This window comes from Mytilus californianus, unplaced genomic scaffold (genome assembly GCF_021869535.1).
Source record: "Mytilus californianus isolate M0D057914Y unplaced genomic scaffold, xbMytCali1.0.p SCAF_6, whole genome shotgun sequence".
Classification (NCBI taxonomy): Eukaryota; Metazoa; Mollusca; class Bivalvia; order Mytilida; family Mytilidae; genus Mytilus; species Mytilus californianus.
The window spans coordinates 10,820,528-10,846,070 of record NW_026262712.1 but is presented as its reverse complement, the minus strand read 5'-3'; the positions used below and the strand labels follow the sequence as shown (position 1 = coordinate 10,846,070).

Here is a 25,543-nt window from a genome sequence, read left to right as displayed (position 1 = left end):
TTTTAGCCATGGCGGTCATGTTTTTTGACGAAACAGAAAATAAAACACAGACTTCATTCTAAAAACCCTAAGGATCATTCAACTTAAGTTTAGTTGGAATTGGTTCAATGGTTTCAGAGGAAAAGATTTTTTAAAGTTAGAAAACATGATAAACAAATTGTGTAAAATTGTCCTTAAAGGGCAATAACTCTTTAAGGGGTCAATTGACAATTTTGGTTATTAAACTTCTATGTAGATCTTACTTTGCTGAACATATTTGCTGTTTACAGTTTATCTTTATCATTAATACTATTCAAGATAATAACCAAAAACTGCAAAATTCCTTACAATTACCAATTTAGTGGCAGCAACCCAACAATGGATTATTAGATTCATCTGAAAATTTCAGGGCTGATAGAATTTTACCTTATGAACATTTTTATCACATGTCAGATTTGCTCTTACTGCTTTGGTTTTTGAGATATAAGCCAAAAACTGCATTTTAACCCTATGTTCTATTTTTAGCCATGGCGGTCATGTTTTTTGACGAAACAAAAAATAAAACACAAACTTTATTCTAGATACCCTAAGGATCATTCAACTAAAGTTTGGTTGAAATTGGTTCAGTGGTTTCAGAGGAAAAGATTTTTTAAAGTTAGAAAACATGATAAACAAATTGTGTAAAATTGTACTTAAAGGGCAATAACTCTTTAAGGGGTCAATTGACAATTTTGGTCATTAAACTTCTATGTAGATCTTACTTTGCTGAACATATTTGCTGTTTACAGTTTATCTTTATCATTAATACTATTCAAGATAATAACCAAAAACTGAACAATTTCCTTAAAATTACCAATCTAGTGGCAGCAACACAACAATGGATTATTAGATTCATCTGAAAATTTCAGGGCTGATAAAATTTTACCTTATGAACATTTTTATCGCATGTCAGGTTTGCTCTAACTGCTTTGGTTTTTTAGATATAAGCCAAAAACTGCATTTTAACTCTATGTTCTATTTTTAGCCATGGCGGTCATGTTTTTTGACGAAACAGAAAATAAAACACAAACTTTATTCTAGATACCCTAAGGATCATTCAGCTTAAGTTTGGTTGGAATTGGTTCAGTGGTTTCAGAGGAAAAGATTTTTTAAAGTTAGAAAACATGATCAACAAATTGTTTAAAATTGTCCTTAAAGGGCAATAACTCTTTAAGGGGTCAATTGACAATTTTGGTCATTAAACTTCTATGTAGATCTTACTTTGCTGAACATATTTGCTGTTTACAGTTTATCTTTATCATTAATACTATTCAAGATAATAACCAAAAACTGCAAAATTCCTTAAAATTACCAATTTAGTGGCAGCAACCCAACAATGGATTATTAGATTCATCTGAAAATTTCAGGGCTGATAGAATTTTACCTTATGAACATTTTTATCACATGTCAGATTTGCTCTAACTGCTTTGGTTTTTGAGATATAAGCCAAAAACTGCATTTTAACCCTATGTTCTATTTTTAGCCATGGCGGTCATGTTTTTTGACGAAACAAAAAATAAAACACAGACTTTATTCTAGAAACCCTAAGGATCATTCAGCTTAAGTTTGGTTGGAATTGGTTCAGTGCTTTCAGAGGAAAAGATTTTTTAAAGTTAGAAAACATGATAAACAAATTGTGTAAAATTGTCCTTAAAGGGCAATAACTCCTTTATGGGTCAATTGACAATTTTGGTCATTAAAATTCTATGTAGATCTTACTTTGCTGAACATATTTGCTGTTTGCAGTTTATCTTCATCATTAATACTATTCAAGATAATAACCAAACACTGCAAAATTTCCTTAAAATTACCAATTTAGTGGCAGCAACCCAACAATGGATTATCAGATTCATCTGAAAATTTCAGGGCTGATAGAATCTTACCTTATGAACATTTTTATCACATGTCAGATTTGCTCTAACTGCTTTGGTTTTTGAGATATAAGCCAAAAACTGCATTTTAACCCTATGTTCTATTTTTAGCCATGGCGGTCATGTTTTTTGACGAAACAGAAAATAAAACACAGACTTCATTCTAAAAACCCTAAGGATCATTCAGCTTAAGTTTAGTTGGAATTGGTTCAGTGGTTTCAGAGGAAAAGATTTTTTAAAGTTAGAAAACATGATAAACAAATTGTGTAAAATTGTCCTTAAAGGGCAATAACTCTTTAAGGGGTCAATTGACAATTTTGGTTATTAAACTTCTATGTAGATCTTACTTTGCTGAACATATTTGCTGTTTACAGTTTATCTTTATCATTAATACTATTCAAGATAATAACCAAAAACTGCAAAATTCCTTACAATTACCAATTTAGTGGCAGCAACCCAACAATGGATTATTAGATTCATCTGAAAATTTCAGGGCTGATAGAATTTTACCTTATGAACATTTTTATCACATGTCAGATTTGCTCTTACTGCTTTGGTTTTTGAGATATAAGCCAAAAACTGCATTTTAACCCTATGTTCTATTTTTAGCCATGGCGGTCATGTTTTTTGACGAAACAAAAAATAAAACACAAACTTTATTCTAGATACCCTAAGGATCATTCAACTAAAGTTTGGTTGAAATTGATTCAGTGGTTTCAGAGGAAAAGATTTTTTAAAGTTAGAAAACATGATAAACAAATTGTGTAAAATTGTACTTAAAGGGCAATAACTCTTTAAGGGGTCAATTGACAATTTTGGTCATTAAACTTCTATGTAGATCTTACTTTGCTGAACATATTTGCTGTTTACAGTTTATCTTTATCATTAATACTATTCAAGATAATAACCAAAAACTGCAAAATTTCCTTAAAATTACCAATCTAGTGGCAGCAACACAACAATGGATTATTAGATTCATCTGAAAATTTCAGGGCTGATAAAATTTTACCTTATGAACATTTTTATCACATGTCAGGTTTGCTCTAACTGCTTTGGTTTTTTAGATATAAGCCAAAAACTGCATTTTAACTCTATGTTCTATTTTTAGCCATGGCGGTCATGTTTTTTGACGAAACAGAAAATAAAACACAAACTTTATTCTAGATACCCTAAGGATCATTCAGCTTAAGTTTGGTTGGAATTGGTTCAGTGGTTTCAGAGGAAAAGATTTTTTAAAGTTAGAAAATATGATCAACAAATTGTGTAAAATTGTCCTTAAAGGGCAGTAACTCTTTTATGGGTCAATTGACAATTTTGGTCATTAAACTTCTATGTAGATCTTACTTTGCTGAACATATTTGCTGTTTACAGTTTATCTTTATCATTAATACTATTCAAGATAATAACCAAAAACTGCAAAATTCCTTAAAATTACCAATTTAGTGGCAGCAACACAACAATGGATTATTAGATTCATCTGAAAATTTCAGGGCTGATAGAATTTTACCTTATGAAAATTTTTATCACATGTCAGATTTGCTCTAACTGCTTTGGTTTTTGAGATATAAGCCAAAAACTGCATTTTAACCCTATGTTCTATTTTTAGCCATGGCGGTCATGTTTTTTGACGAAACAGAAACTAAAACACAAACTTTATTCTAGATACCCTAAGGATCATTCAACTTAAGTTTGGTTGGAATTGGTTCAGTGGTTTCAGAGGAAAAGATTTTTTAAAGTTAGAAAACATGATCAACAAATTGTTTAAAATTGTCCTTAAAGGGCAATAACTCTTTAAGGGGTCAATTGACAATTTTGGTCATTAAACTTCTATGTAGATCTTACTTTGCTGAACATATTTGCTGTTTACAGTTTATCTTTATCATTAATACTATTCAAGATAATAACCAAAAACTGCAAAATTCCTTAAAATTACCAATTTAGTGGCAGCAACCCAACAATGGATTATTAGATTCATCTGAAAATTTCAGGGCTGATAGAATTTTACCTTATGAACATTTTTATCACATGTCAGATTTGCTCTAACTGCTTTGGTTTTTGAGATATAAGCCAAAAACTGCATTTTAACCCTATGTTCTATTTTTAGCCATGGCGGTCATGTTTTTTGACGAAACAAAAAATAAAACACAGACTTTATTCTAGAAACCCTAAGGATCATTCAGCTCAAGTTTGGTTGGAATTGGTTCAGTGCTTTCAGAGGAAAAGATTTTTTAAAGTTAGAAAACATGATAAACAAATTGTGTAAAATTGTCCTTAAAGGGCAATAACTCCTTTATGGGTCAATTGACAATTTTGGTCATTAAAATTCTATGTAGATCTTACTTTGCTGAACATATTTGCTGTTTGCAGTTTATCTTCATCATTAATACTATTCAAGATAATAACCAAACACTGCAAAATTTCCTTAAAATTACCAATTTAGTGGCAGCAACCCAACAATGGATTATCAGATTCATCTGAAAATTTCAGGGCTGATAGAATCTTACCTTATGAACATTTTTATCACATGTCAGATTTGCTCTAACTGCTTTGGTTTTTGAGATATAAGCCAAAAACTGCATTTTAACCCTATGTTCTATTTTTAGCCATGGCGGTCATGTTTTTTGACGAAACAGAAAATAAAACACAGACTTCATTCTAAAAACCCTAAGGATCATTCAGCTTAAGTTTAGTTGGAATTCGTTCAGTGGTTTCAGAGGAAAAGATTTTTTAAAGTTAGAAAACATGATAAACAAATTGTGTAAAATTGTCCTTAAAGGGCAATAACTCTTTAAGGGGTCAATTGACAATTTTGGTTATTAAACTTCTATGTAGATCTTACTTTGCTGAACATATTTGCTGTTTACAGTTTATCTTTATCATTAATACTATTCAAGATAATAACCAAAAACTGCAAAATTTCCTTAAAATTACCAATCTAGTGGCAGCAACACAACAATGGATTATTAGATTCATCTGAAAATTTCAGGGCTGATAAAATTTTACCTTATGAACATTTTTATCACATGTCAGGTTTGCTCTAACTGCTTTGGTTTTTTAGATATAAGCCAAAAACTGCATTTTAACTCTATGTTCTATTTTTAGCCATGGCGGTCATGTTTTTTGACGAAACAGAAAATAAAACACAAACTTTATTCTAGATACCCTAAGGATCATTCAACTTAAGTTTGGTTGGAATTGGTTCAGTGGTTTCAGAGGAAAAGATTTTTTAAAGTTAGAAAATATGATAAACAAATTGTGTAAAATTGTCCTTAAAGGGCAGTAACTCTTTTATGGGTCAATTGACAATTTTGGTCATTAAACTTCTATGTAGATCTTACTTTGCTGAACATATTTGCTGTTTACAGTTTATCTTTATCATTAATACTATTCAAGATAATAACCAAAAACTGCAAAATTCCTTAAAATTACCAATTTAGTGGCAGCAACACAACAATGGATTATTAGATTCATCTGAAAATTTCAGGGCTGATAGAATTTTACCTTATGAACATTTTTATCACATGTCAGATTTGCTCTAACTGCTTTGGTTTTTGAGATATAAGCCAAAAACTGCATTTTAACCCTATGTTCTATTTTTAGCCATGGCGGTCATGTTTTTTGACGAAACAGAAAATAAAACACAGACTTTATTCTAGAAACCCTAAGGATCATTCAGCTTAAGATTGGTTGGAATTGGTTCAGTGGTTTCAGAGGAAAAGATTTTTTAAAGTTAGAAAACATGATAAACAAATTGTGTTAAATTGTACTTAAAGGGCAATAACTCTTTAAGGGGTCAATTGACAATTTTGGTCATTAAACTTCTATCTAGATCTTACCTTGCTGAACATATTTGCTGTTTACAGTTTATCTTTATCATTAATACTATTCAAGATAATAACCAAAAACTGCAAAATTTCCTTAAAATTACCAATTTAGTGGCAGCAACACAACAATGGATTATTAGATTCATCTGAAAATTTTAGGGCTGATAAGATTTTACCTTATGAACATTTTTATCACATGTCAGAAATGCTCTAACTGCTTTGGTTTTTTAGATATGAGCCAAAAACTGCATTTTAACCCTATGTTCTATTTTTAGCCATGGCGGTCATGTTTTTTGACGAAACAGAAAATAAAACACAAACTTTATTCTAGATACCCTAAGGATCATTCAGCTTAAGTTTGGTTGAAATTGGTTCAGTGGTTTCAGAGGAAAAGATTTTTTAAAGTTAGAAAATATGATAAACAAATTGTGTAAAATTGTCCTTAAAGGGCAGTAACTCTTTAAGGGGTCAATTGACAATTTTGGTCATTAAACTTCTATGTAGATCTTACTTTGCTGAACATATTTGCTGTGTACAGTTTATCTTTATCATTAATACTATTCAAGATAATAACCAAAAACTGCAAAATTTCCTTAAAATTACCAATTTAGTGGCAGCAACACAACAATGGATTATTAGATTCATCTGAAAATTTCAGGGCTGATAGAATTTTACCTTATGAACATTTTTATCACATGTCAGATTTGCTCTAACTGCTTTGGTTTTTGAGATATAAGCCAAAAACTGCATTTTAACCCTATGTTCTATTTTTAGCCATGGCGGTCATGTTTTTTGACGAAACAAAAAATAAAACACAGACTTTATTCTAGAAACCCTAAGGATCATTCAGCTCAAGTTTGGTTGGAATTGGTTCAGTGCTTTCAGAGGAAAAGATTTTTTAAAGTTAGAAAACATGATAAACAAATTGTGTAAAATTGTCCTTAAAGGGCAATAACTCCTTTATGGGTCAATTGACAATTTTGGTCATTAAACTTCTATCTAGATCTTACCTTGCTGAACATATTTGCTGTTTACAGTTTATCTTTATCATTAATACTATTCAAGATAATAACCAAAAACTGCAAAATTTCCTTAAAATTACCAATTTAGTGGCAGCAACACAACAATGGATTATTAGATTCATCTGAAAATTTTAGGGCTGATAAGATTTTACCTTATGAACATTTTTATCACATGTCAGAAATGCTCTAACTGCTTTGGTTTTTTAGATATGAGCCAAAAACTGCATTTTAACCCTATGTTCTATTTTTAGCCATGGCGGTCATGTTTTTTGACGAAACAGAAAATAAAACACAAACTTTATTCTAGATACCCTAAGGATCATTCAGCTTAAGTTTGGTTGAAATTGGTTCAGTGGTTTCAGAGGAAAAGATTTTTTAAAGTTAGAAAATATGATAAACAAATTGTGTAAAATTGTCCTTAAAGGGCAGTAACTCTTTAAGGGGTCAATTGACAATTTTGGTCATTAAACTTCTATGTAGATCTTACTTTGCTGAACATATTTGCTGTGTACAGTTTATCTTTATCATTAATACTATTCAAGATAATAACCAAAAACTGCAAAATTTCCTTAAAATTACCAATTTAGTGGCAGCAACACAACAATGGATTATTAGATTCATCTGAAAATTTCAGGGCTGATAGAATTTTACCTTATGAACATTTTTATCACATGTCAGATTTGCTCTAACTGCTTTGGTTTTTGAGATATAAGCCAAAAACTGCATTTTAACCCTATGTTCTATTTTTAGCCATGGCGGTCATGTTTTTTGACGAAACAAAAAATAAAACACAGACTTTATTCTAGAAACCCTAAGGATCATTCAGCTCAAGTTTGGTTGGAATTGGTTCAGTGCTTTCAGAGGAAAAGATTTTTTAAAGTTAGAAAACATGATAAACAAATTGTGTAAAATTGTCCTTAAAGGGCAATAACTCCTTTATGGGTCAATTGACAATTTTGGTCATTAAAATTCTATGTAGATCTTACTTTGCTGAACATATTTGCTGTTTGCAGTTTATCTTCATCATTAATACTATTCAAGATAATAACCAAACACTGCAAAATTTCCTTAAAATTACCAATTTAGTGGCAGCAACCCAACAATGGATTATCAGATTCATCTGAAAATTTCAGGGCTGATAGAATCTTACCTTATGAACATTTTTATCACATGTCAGATTTGCTCTAACTGCTTTGGTTTTTGAGATATAAGCCAAAAACTGCATTTTAACCCTATGTTCTATTTTTAGCCATGGCGGTCATGTTTTTTGACGAAACAGAAAATAAAACACAGACTTCATTCTAAAAACCCTAAGGATCATTCAGCTTAAGTTTAGTTGGAATTCGTTCAGTGGTTTCAGAGGAAAAGATTTTTTAAAGTTAGAAAACATGATAAACAAATTGTGTAAAATTGTCCTTAAAGGGCAATAACTCTTTAAGGGGTCAATTGACAATTTTGGTTATTAAACTTCTATGTAGATCTTACTTTGCTGAACATATTTGCTGTTTACAGTTTATCTTTATCATTAATACTATTCAAGATAATAACCAAAAACTGCAAAATTTCCTTAAAATTACCAATCTAGTGGCAGCAACACAACAATGGATTATTAGATTCATCTGAAAATTTCAGGGCTGATAAAATTTTACCTTATGAACATTTTTATCACATGTCAGGTTTGCTCTAACTGCTTTGGTTTTTTAGATATAAGCCAAAAACTGCATTTTAACTCTATGTTCTATTTTTAGCCATGGCGGTCATGTTTTTTGACGAAACAGAAAATAAAACACAAACTTTATTCTAAAAAACCCTAAGGATCATTCAACTTAAGTTTGGTTGGAATTGGTTCAGTGGTTTCAGAGGAAAAGATTTTTTAAAGTTAGAAAATATGATAAACAAATTGTGTAAAATTGTCCTTAAAGGGCAGTAACTCTTTTATGGGTCAATTGACAATTTTGGTCATTAAACTTCTATGTAGATCTTACTTTGCTGAACATATTTGCTGTTTACAGTTTATCTTTATCATTAATACTATTCAAGATAATAACCAAAAACTGCAAAATTCCTTAAAATTACCAATTTAGTGGCAGCAACACAACAATGGATTATTAGATTCATCTGAAAATTTCAGGGCTGATAGAATTTTACCTTATGAACATTTTTATCACATGTCAGATTTGCTCTAACTGCTTTGGTTTTTGAGATATAAGCCAAAAACTGCATTTTAACCCTATGTTCTATTTTTAGCCATGGCGGTCATGTTTTTTGACAAAACAGAAAATAAAACACAGACTTTATTCTAGAAACCCTAAGGATCATTCAGCTTAAGATTGGTTGGAATTGGTTCAGTGGTTTCAGAGGAAAAGATTTTTTAAAGTTAGAAAACATGATAAACAAATTGTGTTAAATTGTACTTAAAGGGCAATAACTCTTTAAGGGGTCAATTGACAATTTTGGTCATTAAACTTCTATCTAGATCTTACCTTGCTGAACATATTTGCTGTTTACAGTTTATCTTTATCATTAATACTATTCAAGATAATAACCAAAAACTGCAAAATTTCCTTAAAATTACCAATTTAGTGGCAGCAACACAACAATGGATTATTAGATTCATCTGAAAATTTTAGGGCTGATAAAATTTTACCTTATGAACATTTTTATCACATGTCAGAAATGCTCTAACTGCTTTGGTTTTTTAGATATGAGCCAAAAACTGCATTTTAACCCTATGTTCTATTTTTAGCCATGGCGGTCATGTTTTTTGACGAAACAGAAAATAAAACACAAACTTTATTCTAGATACCCTAAGGATCATTCAGCTTAAGTTTGGTTGAAATTGGTTCAGTGGTTTCAGAGGAAAAGATTTTTTAAAGTTAGAAAATATGATAAACAAATTGTGTAAAATTGTCCTTAAAGGGCAGTAACTCTTTAAGGGGTCAATTGACAATGTTGGTCATTAAACTTCTATGTAGATCTTACTTTGCTGAACATATTTGCTGTGTACAGTTTATCTTTATCATTAATACTATTCAAGATAATAACCAAAAACTGCAAAATTTCCTTAAAATTACCAATTTAGTGGCAGCAACACAACAATGGATTATTAGATTCATCTGAAAATTTCAGGGCTGATAGAATTTTACCTTATGAACATTTTTATCACATGTCAGATTTGCTCTAACTGCTTTGGTTTTTGAGATATAAGCCAAAAACTGCATTTTAACCCTATGTTCTATTTTTAGCCATGGCGGTCATGTTTTTTGACGAAACAGAAACTAAAACACAAACTTTATTCTAGATACCCTAAGGATCTTTCAACTTAAGTTTGGTTGAAATTGGTTCAGTGGTTTCAGAGGAAAAGATTTTTTAAAGTTAGAAAATATGATAAACAAATTGTGTAAAATTGTCCTTAAAGGGCAGTAACTCTTTAAGGGGTCAATTGACAATTTTGGTCATTAAACTTCTATGTAGATCTTACTTTGCTGAACATATTTGCTGTTTGCAGTTTATCTTTATCATTAATACTATTCAAGATAATAACCAAAAACTGCAAAATTTCCTTAAAATTACCAATTTAGTGGCAGCAACCCAACAATGGATTATTAGATTCATCTGAAAATTTCAGGGCTGATAGAATTTTACCTTATGAACATTCTTATCACATGTCAGATTTGCTCTAACTGCTTTGGTTTTTGAGATATAAGCCAAAAACTGCATTTTAAACCTATGTTCTATTTTTAGCCATGGCGGTCATGTTTTTTAACGAAACAAAAAATAAAACACAGACTTTATTCTAGCAACCCTAAGGACCATTCAGCTAAAGTTTGGTTGGAATTGGTTCAGTGGTTTCAGAGGAAAATATTTTTTAAAGTTAGAAAACATGATAAACAAATTGTGTAAAATTGTACTTAAAGGGCAATAACTCTTTAAGGGATCAATTGACAATTTTGGTCATTAAACTTCTATGTAGATCTTACTTTGCTGAACATATTTGCTGTTTACAGTTTATCTTTATAATTAATACTATTCAAGATAATAACCAAAAACTGCAAAATTTCCTTAAAATTACCAATTTAGTGGCAGCAACACAACAATGGATTATTAGATTCATCTGAAAATTTCAGGGCTGATAGAATTTTACCTTATGAACATTTTTATCGCATGTCAGATTTGCTCTAACTGCTTTGGTTTTTTAGATATAAGCCAAAAACTGCATTTTAACCCTATGTTCTATTTTTAGCCATGGCGGTCATGTTTTTTGACGAAACAGAAAATAAAACACAAACTTTATTCTAGATACCCTAAGGATCATTCAGCTAAAGTTTGGTTGGAATTAGTTCAGGTGTTTTAGAGGAAAAGATTTTTTAAAGTTAAAAAACATGATAAACAAATTGTGTAAAATTGTCCTTAAAGGGCAATAACTCTTTAAGGGGTCAATTGACAATTTTGGTCATTAAACTTCTATATAGATCTTACTTTGCTGAACATATTTGCTGTTTACAGTTTATCTTTATCATTAATACTATTCAAGATAATAACCAAAAACTGCAAAATTTCCTTAAAATTACCAATTTAGTGGCAGCAACACAACAATGGATTATTAGATTCATCTAAAAATTTCAGGGCTAATAAAATTTTACCTTATGAACATTTTTATCACATGTCAGATTTGCTCTAACTGCTTTGGTTTTTGAGATATAAGCCAAAAACTGCATTTTAACCCTATGTTCTATTATTAGCCATGGCGGTCATGTTTTTTGACGAAACAGAAAATAAAACACAAACTTTATTCTGGAAACCCTAAGGATCATTCAGCTTAAGTTTGGTTGGAATTGGTTCAGTGGTTTCAGAGAGAAAGATTTTTTAAAGTTAGAAAACATGATAAACAAATTGTATAAAATTGTCCTTAAAGGGCAATAACTCTTTAAGGGGTCAATTGACAATTTTGGTCATTAAACTTCTATGTAGATCTTACTTTGCTGAACATATTTGCTGTTTACAGTTTATTTTTATCATTAATACTATTCAAGATAATAACCAAAAACTGCAAAATTTCCTTAAAATTACCAATTTAGTGGCAGCAACACAATAATGGATTATTAGATTCATCTGAAAATTTCAGGGCTGATAGAATTTTACCTTATGAACATTTTTATCGCATGTCAGATTTGCTCTAACTGCTTTGGTTTTTTAGATATAAGCCAAAAACTGCATTTTAACCCTATGTTCTATTTTTAGCCATGGCGGTCATGTTTTTTGACGAAACAGAAAATAAAACACAAACTTTATTCTAGATACCCTAAGGATCATTCAGCTAAAGTTTGGTTGGAATTAGTTCAGTGGTTTCAGAGGAAAAGATTTTTTAAAGTTAAAAAACATGATAAACAAATTGTGTAAAATTGTCCTTAAAGGGCAATAACTCTTTAAGGGGTCAATTGACAATTTTGGTCATTAAACTTCTATATAGATCTTACTTTGCTGAACATATTTGCTGTTTACAGTTTATCTTTATCATTAATACTATTCAAGATAATAACCAAAAACTGCAAAATTTCCTTAAAATTACCAATTTAGTGGCAGCAACACAACAATGGATTATTAGATTCATCTAAAAATTTCAGGGCTAATAAAATTTTACCTTATGAACATTTTTATCACATGTCAGATTTGCTCTAACTGCTTTGGTTTTTGAGATATAAGCCAAAAACTGCATTTTAACCCTATGTTCTATTTTTAGCCATGGCGGTCATGTTTTTTGACGAAACAGAAAATAAAACACAGACTTTATTCTTGAAACCCTAAGGATCATTCAGCCTAAGTTTGGTTGGAATTGGTAAAGTGGTTTCAGAGGAAAAGATTTTTTAAAGTTAGAAAACATGATAAACAAATTGTGTAAAATTGTCCTTAAAGGGCAATAAATCTTTAAGGGGTCAATTGACAATTTTGGTCATTAAACTTCTATGTAGATCTTACTTTGCTGAACATATTTGCTGTTTACAGTTTATCTTTATCATTAATACTATTCAAGATAATAACCAAAAACTGCAAAATTTCCTTAAAATTACCAATTTAGTGGCAGCAACCCAACAATGGATTATTAGATTCATCTGAAAATTTCAGGGCTGATAGAATTTTACCTTATGAACATTTTTATCACATGTCAGATTTGCTCTAACTGCTTTGGTTTTTGAGATATAAGCCAAAAACTGCATTTTAACCCTATGTTCTATTTTTAGCCATGGCGATCATGTTTTTTGACGAAACAGAAAATAAAACACAAACTTTATTCTAGAAACCCTAAGGATCATTCAGCTTAAGTTTGGTTGGAATTTGTTCAGTGGTTTCAGAGGAAAAGATTTTTTAAAGTTAGAAAACATGATAAACAAATTGTGTAAAATTGTCCTTAAAGGGCAACAACTCTTTAAGGGGTCAATTGACAATTTTGGTCATTAAACTTCTATGTAGATCTTACTTTCCGAACATATTTGCTGTTTACAGTTTATCTTTATCATTAATACTATTCAAGATAATAACCAAAAACTGCAAAATTTCCTTAAAATTACCAATTTAGTGGCAGCAACCCAACAATGGATTATTAGATTCATCTGAAAATTTCAGGGCTGATAGAATTTTACCTTATGAACATTTTTATCACATGTCAGATTTGCTCTAACTGCTTTGGTTTTTGAGATATAAGCCAAAAACTGCATTTTAACCCTATGTTCTATTTTTAGCCATGGCGGTCATGTTTTTAGACGAAACAGAAAATAAAACACAGACTTTATTCTAGAAACCCTAAGGATCATTCAGCTTAAGTTTGGTTAGAATTGGTAAAGTGGTTTCAGAGGAAAAGATTTTTTAAAGTTAGAAAACATGATAAACAAATTGTGTAAAATTGTCCTTAAAGGGCAATAACTCTTTAAGGGGTCAATTGACAATTTTGGTCATTAAACTTCTATGTAGATCTTACTTTGCTGAACATATTTGCTGTTTACAGTTTATCTTTATCATTAATACTATTCAAGATAATAACCAAAAACTGCAAAATTTCCTTAAAATTATCAATTTAGTGGCAGCAACACAACAATGGATTATTAGATTCATCTGAAAATTTCATGGCTGATAGAATTTTACCTTATGAACATTTTTATCACATGTCAGATTTGCTCTAACTGCTTTGGTTTTTGAGATATAAGCCAAAAACTGCATTTTAACCCTATGTTCTATTTTTAGCCATGGCGGTCATGTTTTTTGACGAAACAGAAAATAAAACACAAACTTTATTCTAGATACCCTAAGGATCATTCAGCTTAAGTTTGGTTGGAATTGGTTCAGTGGTTTCAGAGGAAAAGATTTTTTAAAGTTAGAAAACATGATAAACAAATTGTGTAAAATTGTCCTTAAAGGGCAATAACTCTTTAAGGGGTCAATTGACACTTTTGGTCATATTAACTTATTTGTAGATCTTACTTTGCTGAACATATTTGCTGTTTACAGTTTATCTTTATCATTAATACTATTCAAGATAATAACCAAAAACTGCAAAATTCCTTAAAATTACCAATTTAGTGGCAGCAACCCAACAATGGATTATTAGATTCATCTGAAAATTTCAGGGCTGATAGAATTTTACCTTATGAACACTTTTATCACATGTCAGATTTGCTCTAACTGCTTTGGTTTTTGAGATATCAGCCAAAAACTGCATTTTAACCCTATGTTCTATTTTTAGCCATGGCGGTCATGTTTTTTGCCGAAACAGAAAATAAAACACAAACTTTATTCTAGAAACCCTAAGGATCATTCAGCTTAAGTTTGGTTGGAATTGGTTCAGTGGTTTCAGAGGAAAAGATTTTTTAAAGTTAGAAAACATGATAAACAAATTGTGTAAAATTGTCCTTAAAGGGCAATAACTCTTTAAGGGGTCAATTGACAATTTTGGTCATATTAACTTATTTGTAGATCTTACTTTGCTGAACATATTTGCTGTTTACAGTTTATCTTTATCATTAATACTATTCAAGATAATAACCAAAAACTGCACAATTTCCTTAAAATTACCAATTTAGTGGCAGCAATCCAACAATGGATTATTAGATTCATCTGAAAATTTCAGGGCTGATAGAATTTTACCTTATGAACATTTTTATCACATCCCAGATTTGCTCTGACTGCTTTGGTTTTTGAGATATAAGCCAAAAACTGCATTTTAACCCTATGTTCTATTTTTAGCCATGGCGGTCATGTTTTTTGACGAAACAGAAAATAAAACACAAACTTTATTCTAGATACCCTAAGGATCATTCAGCTTAAGTTTAGTTGGAATTGGTTTAGTGGTTTCAGAGGAAAAGATTTTTTAAAGTTAGAAAACATGATAAACAAATTGTGTAAAATTTTTCTTAAAGGGCAATAACTCTTTAAGGGGTCAATTGACAATTTTGGTCATATTAAGGTGGCTCGGCTCTTTAACAGTGCGCATATTTTAACGCATGTTACTAACGACGAGCGCCTTGGAAACGGTCGCCTTGAGGGGTTTTCTCAAAAATACACCCTTTCCCGATGTCAACAAACCATGCAAAACGTTCTACAAAAGCCACAAAACAGGAAATACGTACGGTCAGGACTACAGAGTGGTTTGTTCATTTTTCTCATAAAAAGGACAGAATTATACATGATATATTAAAGCATAACATTTAAAAAAAGAAAATATAAATATTGACTTGTACGACGGTATCTGGTGCGTTCGCTCCAAAAACACATTCTCACCCTACACGTTCGCCCCTTGGATCCGTTCGCACCCTATTTTCATTTAAATACTGGTTGAATATATCAAAAGATGTCTTTTAGATGTATTAGTATATATATGAAAATATTTTGCCAATGACGCAATGTTTAACCGTAAACAAAGGATAGCGATGTAAACTGCATGTCACCTTTCGGCTTTCAAAAACAAGTAAAACCCATATAGTATGCTATAGTTAACGGCATCGGGGTTCATCTGCACGCTATAAATAATAAATAAATAAAAAAATAATAAATAAGCTTTATTTAGAGTCGGCAAACAGAGTCAACATAAGCTCTAATGAGCTTTTAACCGTTTTATCCGTTTGGCGTTTTTTAACATTTTGTTACTGTCATAAATCTATTTTTTACTTGAAATATCATCATTTCCAAGTATTGCTGGGATCTTATTCCGGAGTATGTGAAATATTTTCCCACTGCAAAATTTTGATAATATATATAATTACGTATTTTTTTATTTGCCAAAAATTTTTGAACATAACAATTCCGGAGTATGGGAAATATTTTCACACTGCAAAATTTTGATAATAGTTAAGTATTTTTTATTTTCCAAAATTTTTTTTGGACATTACAATTTTCAAACAAAGACTAAATACTTGACAGTCACACATAACATTTTTATTTAAAGATTTATATACTTTATCAAATAATGGGCACGAAAATATCTAACAAATTTTCTCGTATCATGATTCTATGAAATTTGGAACTCTAGTATTATAACATGAGACCTCGGGGCCAATGTTTTCTATTTATAATATTTTCCTTCTACTTATTTTGCTATTTGTTAATTTTCTATTTTCTGTTGTATCTATCAACATGCCAACAGAGTTCGCATTAAAAAAAGAAAGAGGAAATATCAGCGTAAAAACTTAAATAACTGATTAAGAATGAGTTATTATAAAAGACTAACGGAACTCGAGCAACACATTTTTTGTTTTACGCAGAAAAAAAACCGGACATTTCAATAATTTGCAGTTTTCAAGCTTTGATCATGTAGATGAAAGAAAATTGGTCAATAGCAACCGGGACCTTACTAGTATTCCAGCCTTATATATCGGTATATGCTATTATCCCTCAATACCACATGCTTTGCAGCGCAAAATATTTGGCTTGACCAAGTCGGGATTTTGCCTAGGACACACATCCGCAGTCTATCGGGCAGTTCCAAACACTACCAGTTAAAGACATCATATATACACAAAATCTATACTACTTACTAGGTTCAGGAAAAGTTGGGATTGTAATTTTAAAACTCCGCCCAGTACACAGGGACGCTATAATAGTCGGTGATATTGGCAAACTTTAACTTCTGTCTTACTTTTTGACATGGGTTTTTTTCAAAAGTGAAGCTAATAAGGAAAGTTCTTGATTTAAAAAAATTAAAGTGGAGTGTGTCGTTGCGGCAAGAAATATGCATGACAACTTTTTTAATGATGTGTGAACACTGGTTTGACCCACCTGCTAGCTGCAAAGAAACGTAATTATCGGCCTATGATGATAATATGGAGATGCAATTTTTTTTAATATTGACTTTTAAATTTGAACTTTGGTGGATAGTTGTCTCATTGGCAATCATACCACATCTCCTTATTTTCATATCGTAGGGTATAGAAATATGACTTCCCTAATCTGACAGATAATCCCTTGCTATGGCAGGGTGTTCATACAGCTGGATGTATAAATACCTCCGGGGGGTGGGGGGGGGGGGGGTGGTAGGAGGGGGCACTTCAATACTTAATTGATAAGGGGTGCCGCTGGGGCCCACCTTTTTCAAAAATTTATATTTCAAAAATGTATACCTTTTCATATATTGCGTAGGTAAAAATGTAACCTTTTCCCTATTATGCTTGGGTTTCATGTAGTGTAATGTAAGACTAGAATACCAAAGTGTTAAAAGAGAAAATTTGGTTGATAAAATCACGCCCGGGAACACCAAGAAAGATGACAGACGAAGAAGTTATGGAAACTTTATTGACCTTATCATATATTTTTGATAGTTTTCCCGACCTTTTCACATATTTTCAAGCTTGAAAAGGTGACCTATTTCAGCGGCACGTCCCATCACCTTGAATATAGGAAGTGCCCCCTCCCCCACCCCCACCCGAGATAAATATGCAGCCTCGTATGGTAAAAAGGAGGAATTTTGTCCATACCAAGCATGCATTGTCCATTCATTTTCTAGCGACAGTCCATATAATTTTTGTGTTAACAAGAGTGCACAAGCTGAAATGTCTCACCTGCTTTACTAATCATCATTCATGATTGGTTTTATGTTGATATTCCTAAAGATAAAGTTTCACTACAAGTATCAGAAAAACTTAATATTATCAATGATCATGAAAATGATCAGATAAACCAATCCAAGCCAGCCTTACACAGTGGCGGAGCCAGAATTTTTCATGAAAAGGGGGGGGGGGGGGGGGTGACTGTCTAAGAGAGGCCTGCTCCAGTCATGCTTCAGTGATCCCTATATAATCAACCAATGGGCCCTCCCCCTAAATCCGCCTCTGTTACAATCACCCCATCAACCAAATATTTTAAACATATATATAGTATGCCAGTAACAGACAAAACCATGAACATAAGGTTAAGTTCAGATAGACCCTGCAAGACAGGCATATTTGTTTTTCATTCATTATTTTGTACATAAATATGCCATTAGTTTTCTCATTTGAATTGTTTTAAATTGTACATTTGTCATTTGGAAGCCTTTTATACCCAACTATGCAGTATAGGTTTTACTCATTGTCGAAGGTCGTATGATGACATTTAGTTGTTTATTTCTGTGTCATTTGGTCTCTTGTGGAGTGTCTCATTTACAATCATATCACATCTTTTTACTTAATATTTCAATATATACATTTAATAATCATACCATACACCAAATATAATAACCCATTGATTACACAATGTAGCATGTTAAAAGAGGACTTACCATTGACCAATGAACCAAGCAAATGTGGTCAATGACAACTGCCAGACAGACATGTACTCCTTACATTTGTGAATCATTGCATACATATAGTTTATCTACTACATGTATTTTTAGTATTAGAAAAAACAGACAAAAACACAAAAACATGACATTGACAAATGACCTATTGCTAACAGTATCTGATAAACAACCCTAATCAGGTAACTTTAACCTTGATCACTGATCCATGAAATATGCTTGAGATCTTTGTAGCAATCTGTATTGATTTGAGTGCATATCTAAATTTACAAAACAAAATTAATCTGGATTATTGTGATACTATAAATTTAGAAATTATTGTGAGGTTATTATTAATGCAAATAATGCGACAGGGTGAATATTGCTATAATAAGAACTTGCATTCTGATAACTGAATTATAGATCTTTATGCAGATTTTTTTTGTAATCGCAATAATTAAACTCGCAATTTAGTCCATTCGTCAAAAATCGCAATAATAAATGCACGCAATAATTTCTGAATTTACAGTAGGTAAAAATGTTGTCAGTTAATAGTGAGACACAAGTTTTCCCCAGACAATATATAATTCTTTTGGTTGTTTTGTTTGGTTGCTGTCTCATTGAACAATACTGTATTTTATTTCTCCTTTTATCCAGAAAATATAACTTTTGAAATAGAAACTGAATAGCATATGGATGGAAAACAAATGCCAAATGATGTAAAATAATTCAAGTGGCCATTTAGGTCAGGGGTTGGTGAGGTAAAAGATGAGGCAAAGGCATGTGCATTTACCACAACTGCCACTTGCATTGGTATTATGATTTCCAAAATTTCCAAATCTCATAGCTACCTTCTGTATTAAAGACAACTGCATATATTGCAGTTTGCATATCATGAATTGTGTTTGCAGCAAAATTCACTACAGACAACAAAAAAAGCTCTATTAAAATTCATTTTTTGAAACATTTTTGATTTTTATTCCTAAAATGTCTATGAGATCAAATTTATAAAACATTTATTAGCATTGTAAATTTCAATATACTAGTAATTGTTGACATGTATACATCATGTACATGTACAATCATTAGCTGATCAGCTCTATATTTTCATTATTTTTATATCAATATTCTTCATCAGTGTTTTTTATAAGACTCAATAATCTGTATTCATCACTGGGACAGGTATGTAAAGTAGGTCCTTTTGATCTTGGATTTTTTTTATGGATTTTGACACTAAAGCATAAAGTTCCAAATTATAGTTGATCTTGGCTTCTTAAGTGGATTCTGACAACACTTTGCATATAGACACCAAGTGTAGATGATCTTGGGTTCTCTCATATGGATTCTGACAGTACTTTGATTATACATGTAGTTCTAAATATTGTTGATCTTGGCTTCTAATGTTGTTCTTAAGTTTCTGCACTTTACATATAGTTCCCAATTGCAAGACAAGATGATACCGGCTTCTCGTGTAAATTCTGTTAGTTCTTTGCCAATAGTTTCCAAGTAAAGTTGAACATTCCAGGATCTTTCACAACAAATCACTCCTTCCTCTTACATGTACTTGAAGCCTGAAATTAAATGTCAGAGTAATTCTGTCAGAAAATCAACCATGATTGACATTTAAAAGCATAATGTAGTTCATATTTTAAATAAATGGGGAATGTGTCCATGGGACACAGATGATGCCCCCACTTGCATATAAAGTTATAAAGGAGCATAACTAAAGAACGGTAAGAGTGACACTACCCAAAGTTTTACTTGATCTGAATTTTGTTGTAATAAGTAATGTGTATAAGTTTCATAACATTTGGATGAGGCAAACTAAAGTTAGAGAACAGAAACAAAAAAATTCAGCAATTTTTCCATTTGTAAAGGGGCATAACTCTAGAACAGTAAAAGTGACACCACCAAATAAAATTCAAACTTGATCTGTGTTTGTTGGTAATAAGCATTGTGTATAAGTTTCATAACATTTGGTTGAGGCAAACTGAAGTTAGAGAACGGACACCAATTTTGGGACATACGTACAGACAGACAAGGGTAAAACTTAATGCCCACTCCACTACGGCGTAAAAAAATGAAGAATTTGTGGCAACAATAATGAGCAAACAAAATAAAATTACATGCACAGCAAGTGTAAATAGTGATTTTGTTTTTATATATATGTTGAATACAGACTTCTCAGGGCATGCTGTTTCGATGCCAGGGACAAGTTATTTCTATGCCTAAAAATTCTAAAATGCAGCTGAGCTACATTTGTACTCCTCGTCAACCAAATTATGCTGAGGTGTCTTGTAACCTGTTTGGAATATGGGATAAACAAATTTTGTGTTTAAAAATACTAAGCACAAAACAATAATGAATTTTTCAACTGAAATGTATGTGTTAATTGGTAAACAAGATAAGCCCTACGTGTATGTTTAAACCTGATACTTGACGTTATGAAATTTTTTATACAAAAGAGAGACAGGAGGGGGGGGGGGGGGTGGTGGTGTTTAATTGTAAACAAATTGTGATCAAGACGAATCCATCAATAAAATGTATTGCCTCATACTGTAGTGGTTACAATTTACAAATCAGGCCATTTATATATTCTCAAGAAAACAAACGAAACAATCGAACCCCTTGAGCGGGTAGTCCTATAATATATGCCTTCGCATTATATAGTCACTATTTAACGTTTTCATGCTGATATTTTCATTTTTTTTTTGGAGGCACATTGACAATAAAAAAAAGAAAGAAGAAAAATAGCAAGATCAGTAAAAAGAAAACAGAAATAGAAAATAATGCCCCCGAGTTCATATATTATAGGATTACTTGAGCGGGTGGACAGGGATAAGGGAACATGGGAATGAGGGATCAGGAAGCGAGAAAAGGGGGTATCATGTGCAGGTCCATTACGTTTAATTAGCCTGGTCGAAGTGAAAATAAAAGTAACCAATTTGGTAGAAGTAAATCTTATGAAGATTATAAATAGAAAAAAAACCTTAGATCTCGTGTGAGTCACTTTATTTTTAAACAATAAAAATAAACTTAATATATCTTTATTTTATCGTTATAGAACTATACTAACAAAAGCATGATTTAGATAAAAGGATGGGTACAAACAAACTCAGGGTGGGAATGTAAAAGGGATGAATGTGTATTGGAGCGAACATGATTTTGGGTGAAAGGACAAGAATTCGAAAAGAGGGGGGGATGAATAATCTGGGAAATATATTTTGCAATTTTTTTGTCTGGGAGCAAGGGGGATGGAAGTAGAAGTTAGGGGAGAAAATTTTAGAGTAAAAGTGAAGAGAAATGGGAGTTGGGGATAGGGAGTGGTAATAATGAACCCCTGTCCGAGGGAAGTTATGGGGTACCCCATTTTACAGGTTGGGACCAAACCCTCTATATGGTTTTCAGGGGTGGATCCAGCCATTTATAAAAGGGGGGGGGTTCCTAACCCAGGATAAAGGGGGGGGGGGGGGGGGGGGGGGGGGTTCCAACTATATGTCCCCATTCAAATGCATTGATCGTCAAAAAAAAAGGGGGGGGGGTTCCAACCCCCCGGAACCCCCCCCCTGGATCTGCCACTGGTGTTTAAACCTGTATAGAGGAATAATCCTTCTATAGAGGGGAATTTTTGTTTAGACTGGATTTAAAGCAAAATAGGGCAGAATGGCATTTTCTACTTATTATGGCAGTACGTAACCTGCTACATTTTATGCACCAATTGATGTACTTAATTTCATTTCACATGCCCAGTTTACTGCTAAACTGACTGAATATACAATCTATTGTACACCATAATTGAAAGCTGTGATGATCAGGTAAATTCCACTCAGTTATGCCTCACTGAACAGAATTTCTATTGTTAGATTTAACATAAAATTTAAAGGTCAACTGCATGTCCCTTTTGTTGTTGATCAGGTGTTCAGCTAGGTATACAATAGATTGCAAGTTCTGTCACTTTAGCAGAAAACTGGGCATTCCAGGCCATTTTTTGGTAAAGAAATACAGAATACAGTAAAGTGCAATAATTGATGCATATATAGTGCTATAGATTATAGCAAATATAACTAGAAAATGCCATTCTGCCCTATTTTGCTTTAAATCCAGTCTACACAAAAATACCCCTCTTTTATCCCTCTATAGAAGGATTATTCCTCTCAGTATATAGGTATAAACACCATGTAGAGGGTTTGTTCCCAACCTGTTTTACTAGTCATTATAGACGCTAACGATAAATATTTAACTTCATTTGACCCTAAGGGAGCTACCATTTGATTTTTATGAGGGGGGGGGGGGGGGGGGGGGGGGGGGGGGGGCTAGGATGAAATTTGAAAAAATAGGCAGGACAGGAGTTTGGAGTAAAAAAAAAAATCAGGATGAGCAAAACGGGTAAAAAAAAAAATTCAGGATGTCAATTTGTGTAAAAAAATTCAGGATAAACTAGTAAAAAAAAGGCAGGACCGAATAGAGTAAAAAAATAAAAAGGCAGGACAGAGATTACAACTAAAAAAAATAAGCAGGACAACATTTTTCATCCTAGCCCCCTCCTCTTTGACGCGGATATTTTTTCAAAACAGGCTATACATGTTCACAACTTGCCAGTTAACAGGTTAAGGGTCAAGTAAACACATAAATAAGATACCAGCCATAACGATTATACATAGAACAGAAATTTAGCCCATGCAAGGTTTCAGCCGCAGTGATTTTCTACAGTATCGAGTATTTTGAAATAACCCCCCACTTTGTATTTTTCGTGATACTGATAACATTTGGCTGTCTAATATATTAAAATCTATGTTTTCTTATGTAATGACTCTACCTTCATCGTTGTCTATTTGCCACTATGTCTGTTATTCATGCACATGGTCGTATTTATCAGTGCAGTATGCTGCTCAGCAATGGCGACCCTGAAATTTCTGTTGTCCGATTATGGCGCCAGATTAGAGGGAAGCAACTCGCGCCAGACAAAATTACCGTATTTCAACAAAATAATCAAAATTTCGCTTTTTTATAACAAACAGTAAAATGTTCATCACATTTATATTCAGCTTTCGTCCATTGATATAGTAACAAACATTATTTATTTAAAGACATTAATAAAAAAATCACAATAAAGTAATTAATGGAGTGCATTGAAATCAGACCTCATGGGGTAGAGGGGTTAAACAAAAGCTCGTAACTTTTTTAAAAGCCTGGTGACCCCCATTTTATTTTACCTTAAAATGCTCGAAAAGTTCATAGCTTTGACATATCCGTTTTTTAAAAAAATCTACCGGGGAAATTTTACGAAAAATCGATTGAACCAATATTTTTAGCCTTAAACTGAAATTAAAAAATGCCAAATTTAGACATAAATCTGAAAAAAAAAAGATTTTTAAGTCTAAAACAACCAAGGGGAACGTTTACATTTCAAATTTAATTGTTTTTTTCACATAATAATCATACTGACATGGTTCTAAAAGTCTTTGAATTTGATGTAGTCGTTATTGTTGAAAGGGTGTAAAAGTTTGGAAATAGGGTCAAAATCGCACATTTCGCTTCCATTTGAGGGGAAAACGAGCCTGGTGACCCCCTTTTTTCTTTGCATTTTTGGATTCAGCATAAAAAAATCTACAAAATATGTGAAAATAAAAAAATTCTACCGGGGTCCTTATTGGGGTGAGCCACCTTAACTTATTTGTAGATCTTACTTTTCCGAACATATTTGCTGTTTACAGTTTATCTTTATCATTAATACTATGCAAGATAATAACCAAAAACTGCAAAATTCCTTAAAATTACCAATTTAGTGGCAGCAACCCAACAATGGATTATTAGATTCATCTTAAAATTTCAGGGCTGATAGAATTTTACCTTATGAACACTTTTATCACATGTCAGATTTGTTCTAAATGCTTTGGTTTTTGAGATATAAGCCAAAAACTGCATTTTAACACTATGTTCTATTTTTAGCCATGGCGGTCATGTTTTTTGACGAAACAGAAAATAAAACACAGACTTTATTCTAAAAACACTAAGGATCATTCAGCTTAAGTTTGGTTGGAATTGGTTCAGTGGTTTCAGAGGAAAAGATTTTTAAAGTTAGAAAACATGATAAACAAATTGTGTAAAATTGTCCTTAAAGGGCAATAACTCTTTAAGGGGTCAATTGACAATTTTGGTCATATTAACTTATTTGTAGATCTTACTTTGCTGAACATATTTGCTGTTTACAGTTTATCTTTATCATTAATACTATTCAAGATAATAACCAAAAACTGCAAAATTCCTTAAAATTACCAATTTAGTGGCAGCAACCCAACAATGGATTATTAGATTCATCTGAAAATTTCAGGGCTGATAGAATTTTACCTTATGAACATTTTTATTACATGTCAGATTTGCTCTAACTGCTTTGGTTTTTGAGATATAAGCCAAAAACTGCATTTTAACCCTGTGTTATATTTTTAGCCATGGCGGTCATGTTTTTTGACGAAACAGAAAATAAAACACAAACTTTATTCTAGATACCCTAAGGATCATTCAGCTTAAGTTTGGTTGGAATTGGTTAAGTGGTTTCAGAGGAAAAGATCTTCTAAAGATAGAAAACATGATAAACAAATTGTGTAAAATTTTCCTTAAAGGGCAATAACTCTTTAAGGGGTCAATTGACAATTTTGGTCATTAAACTTCAATGTAGATCTTACTTTGCTGAACATATTTGCTGTTTACAGTTTATCTTTATCATTAATACTATTCAAGATAATAACCAAAAACTGCAAAATTCCTTAAAATTACCAATTTAGTGGCAGCAACCCAACAATGGATTATTAGATTCATCTGAAAATTTCAGGGCTGATAGAATTTTACCTTATGAACACTTTTATCACATGTCAGATTTGCTCTAACTGCTTTGGTTTTTGAGATATAAGCCAAAAACAGCATTTTAACCCTATGTTCTATTTTTAGCCATGGCGGTCATGTTTTTTGACGAAACAGAAAATAAAACACAGACTTTATTCTAGAAACCCTAAGGATCATACAGCTTAAGTTTGGTTGGAATTGGTTCAGTGGTTTCAGAGGAAAAGATTTTTT

The 25,543-nt window shown here is 31.9% G+C and overlaps 2 long non-coding RNA genes across 2 annotated transcripts in view; both read right to left on the bottom strand.

Moving 5' to 3' along the window:
- The window catches only part of LOC127705781 (uncharacterized), a 209,555-nt gene that overhangs the window by 124,091 nt on the left and 59,921 nt on the right, over positions 1-25,543 (bottom strand). The window lies entirely within an intron of this gene.
- On the bottom strand, positions 19,423-24,110 carry LOC127705783 (uncharacterized). The gene is made up of 2 exons (XR_007984029.1): positions 23,289-24,110; positions 19,423-20,043 (listed from the first exon to the last, which is right to left on the bottom strand). It is a non-coding gene; the product is annotated as an uncharacterized LOC127705783 (long non-coding RNA).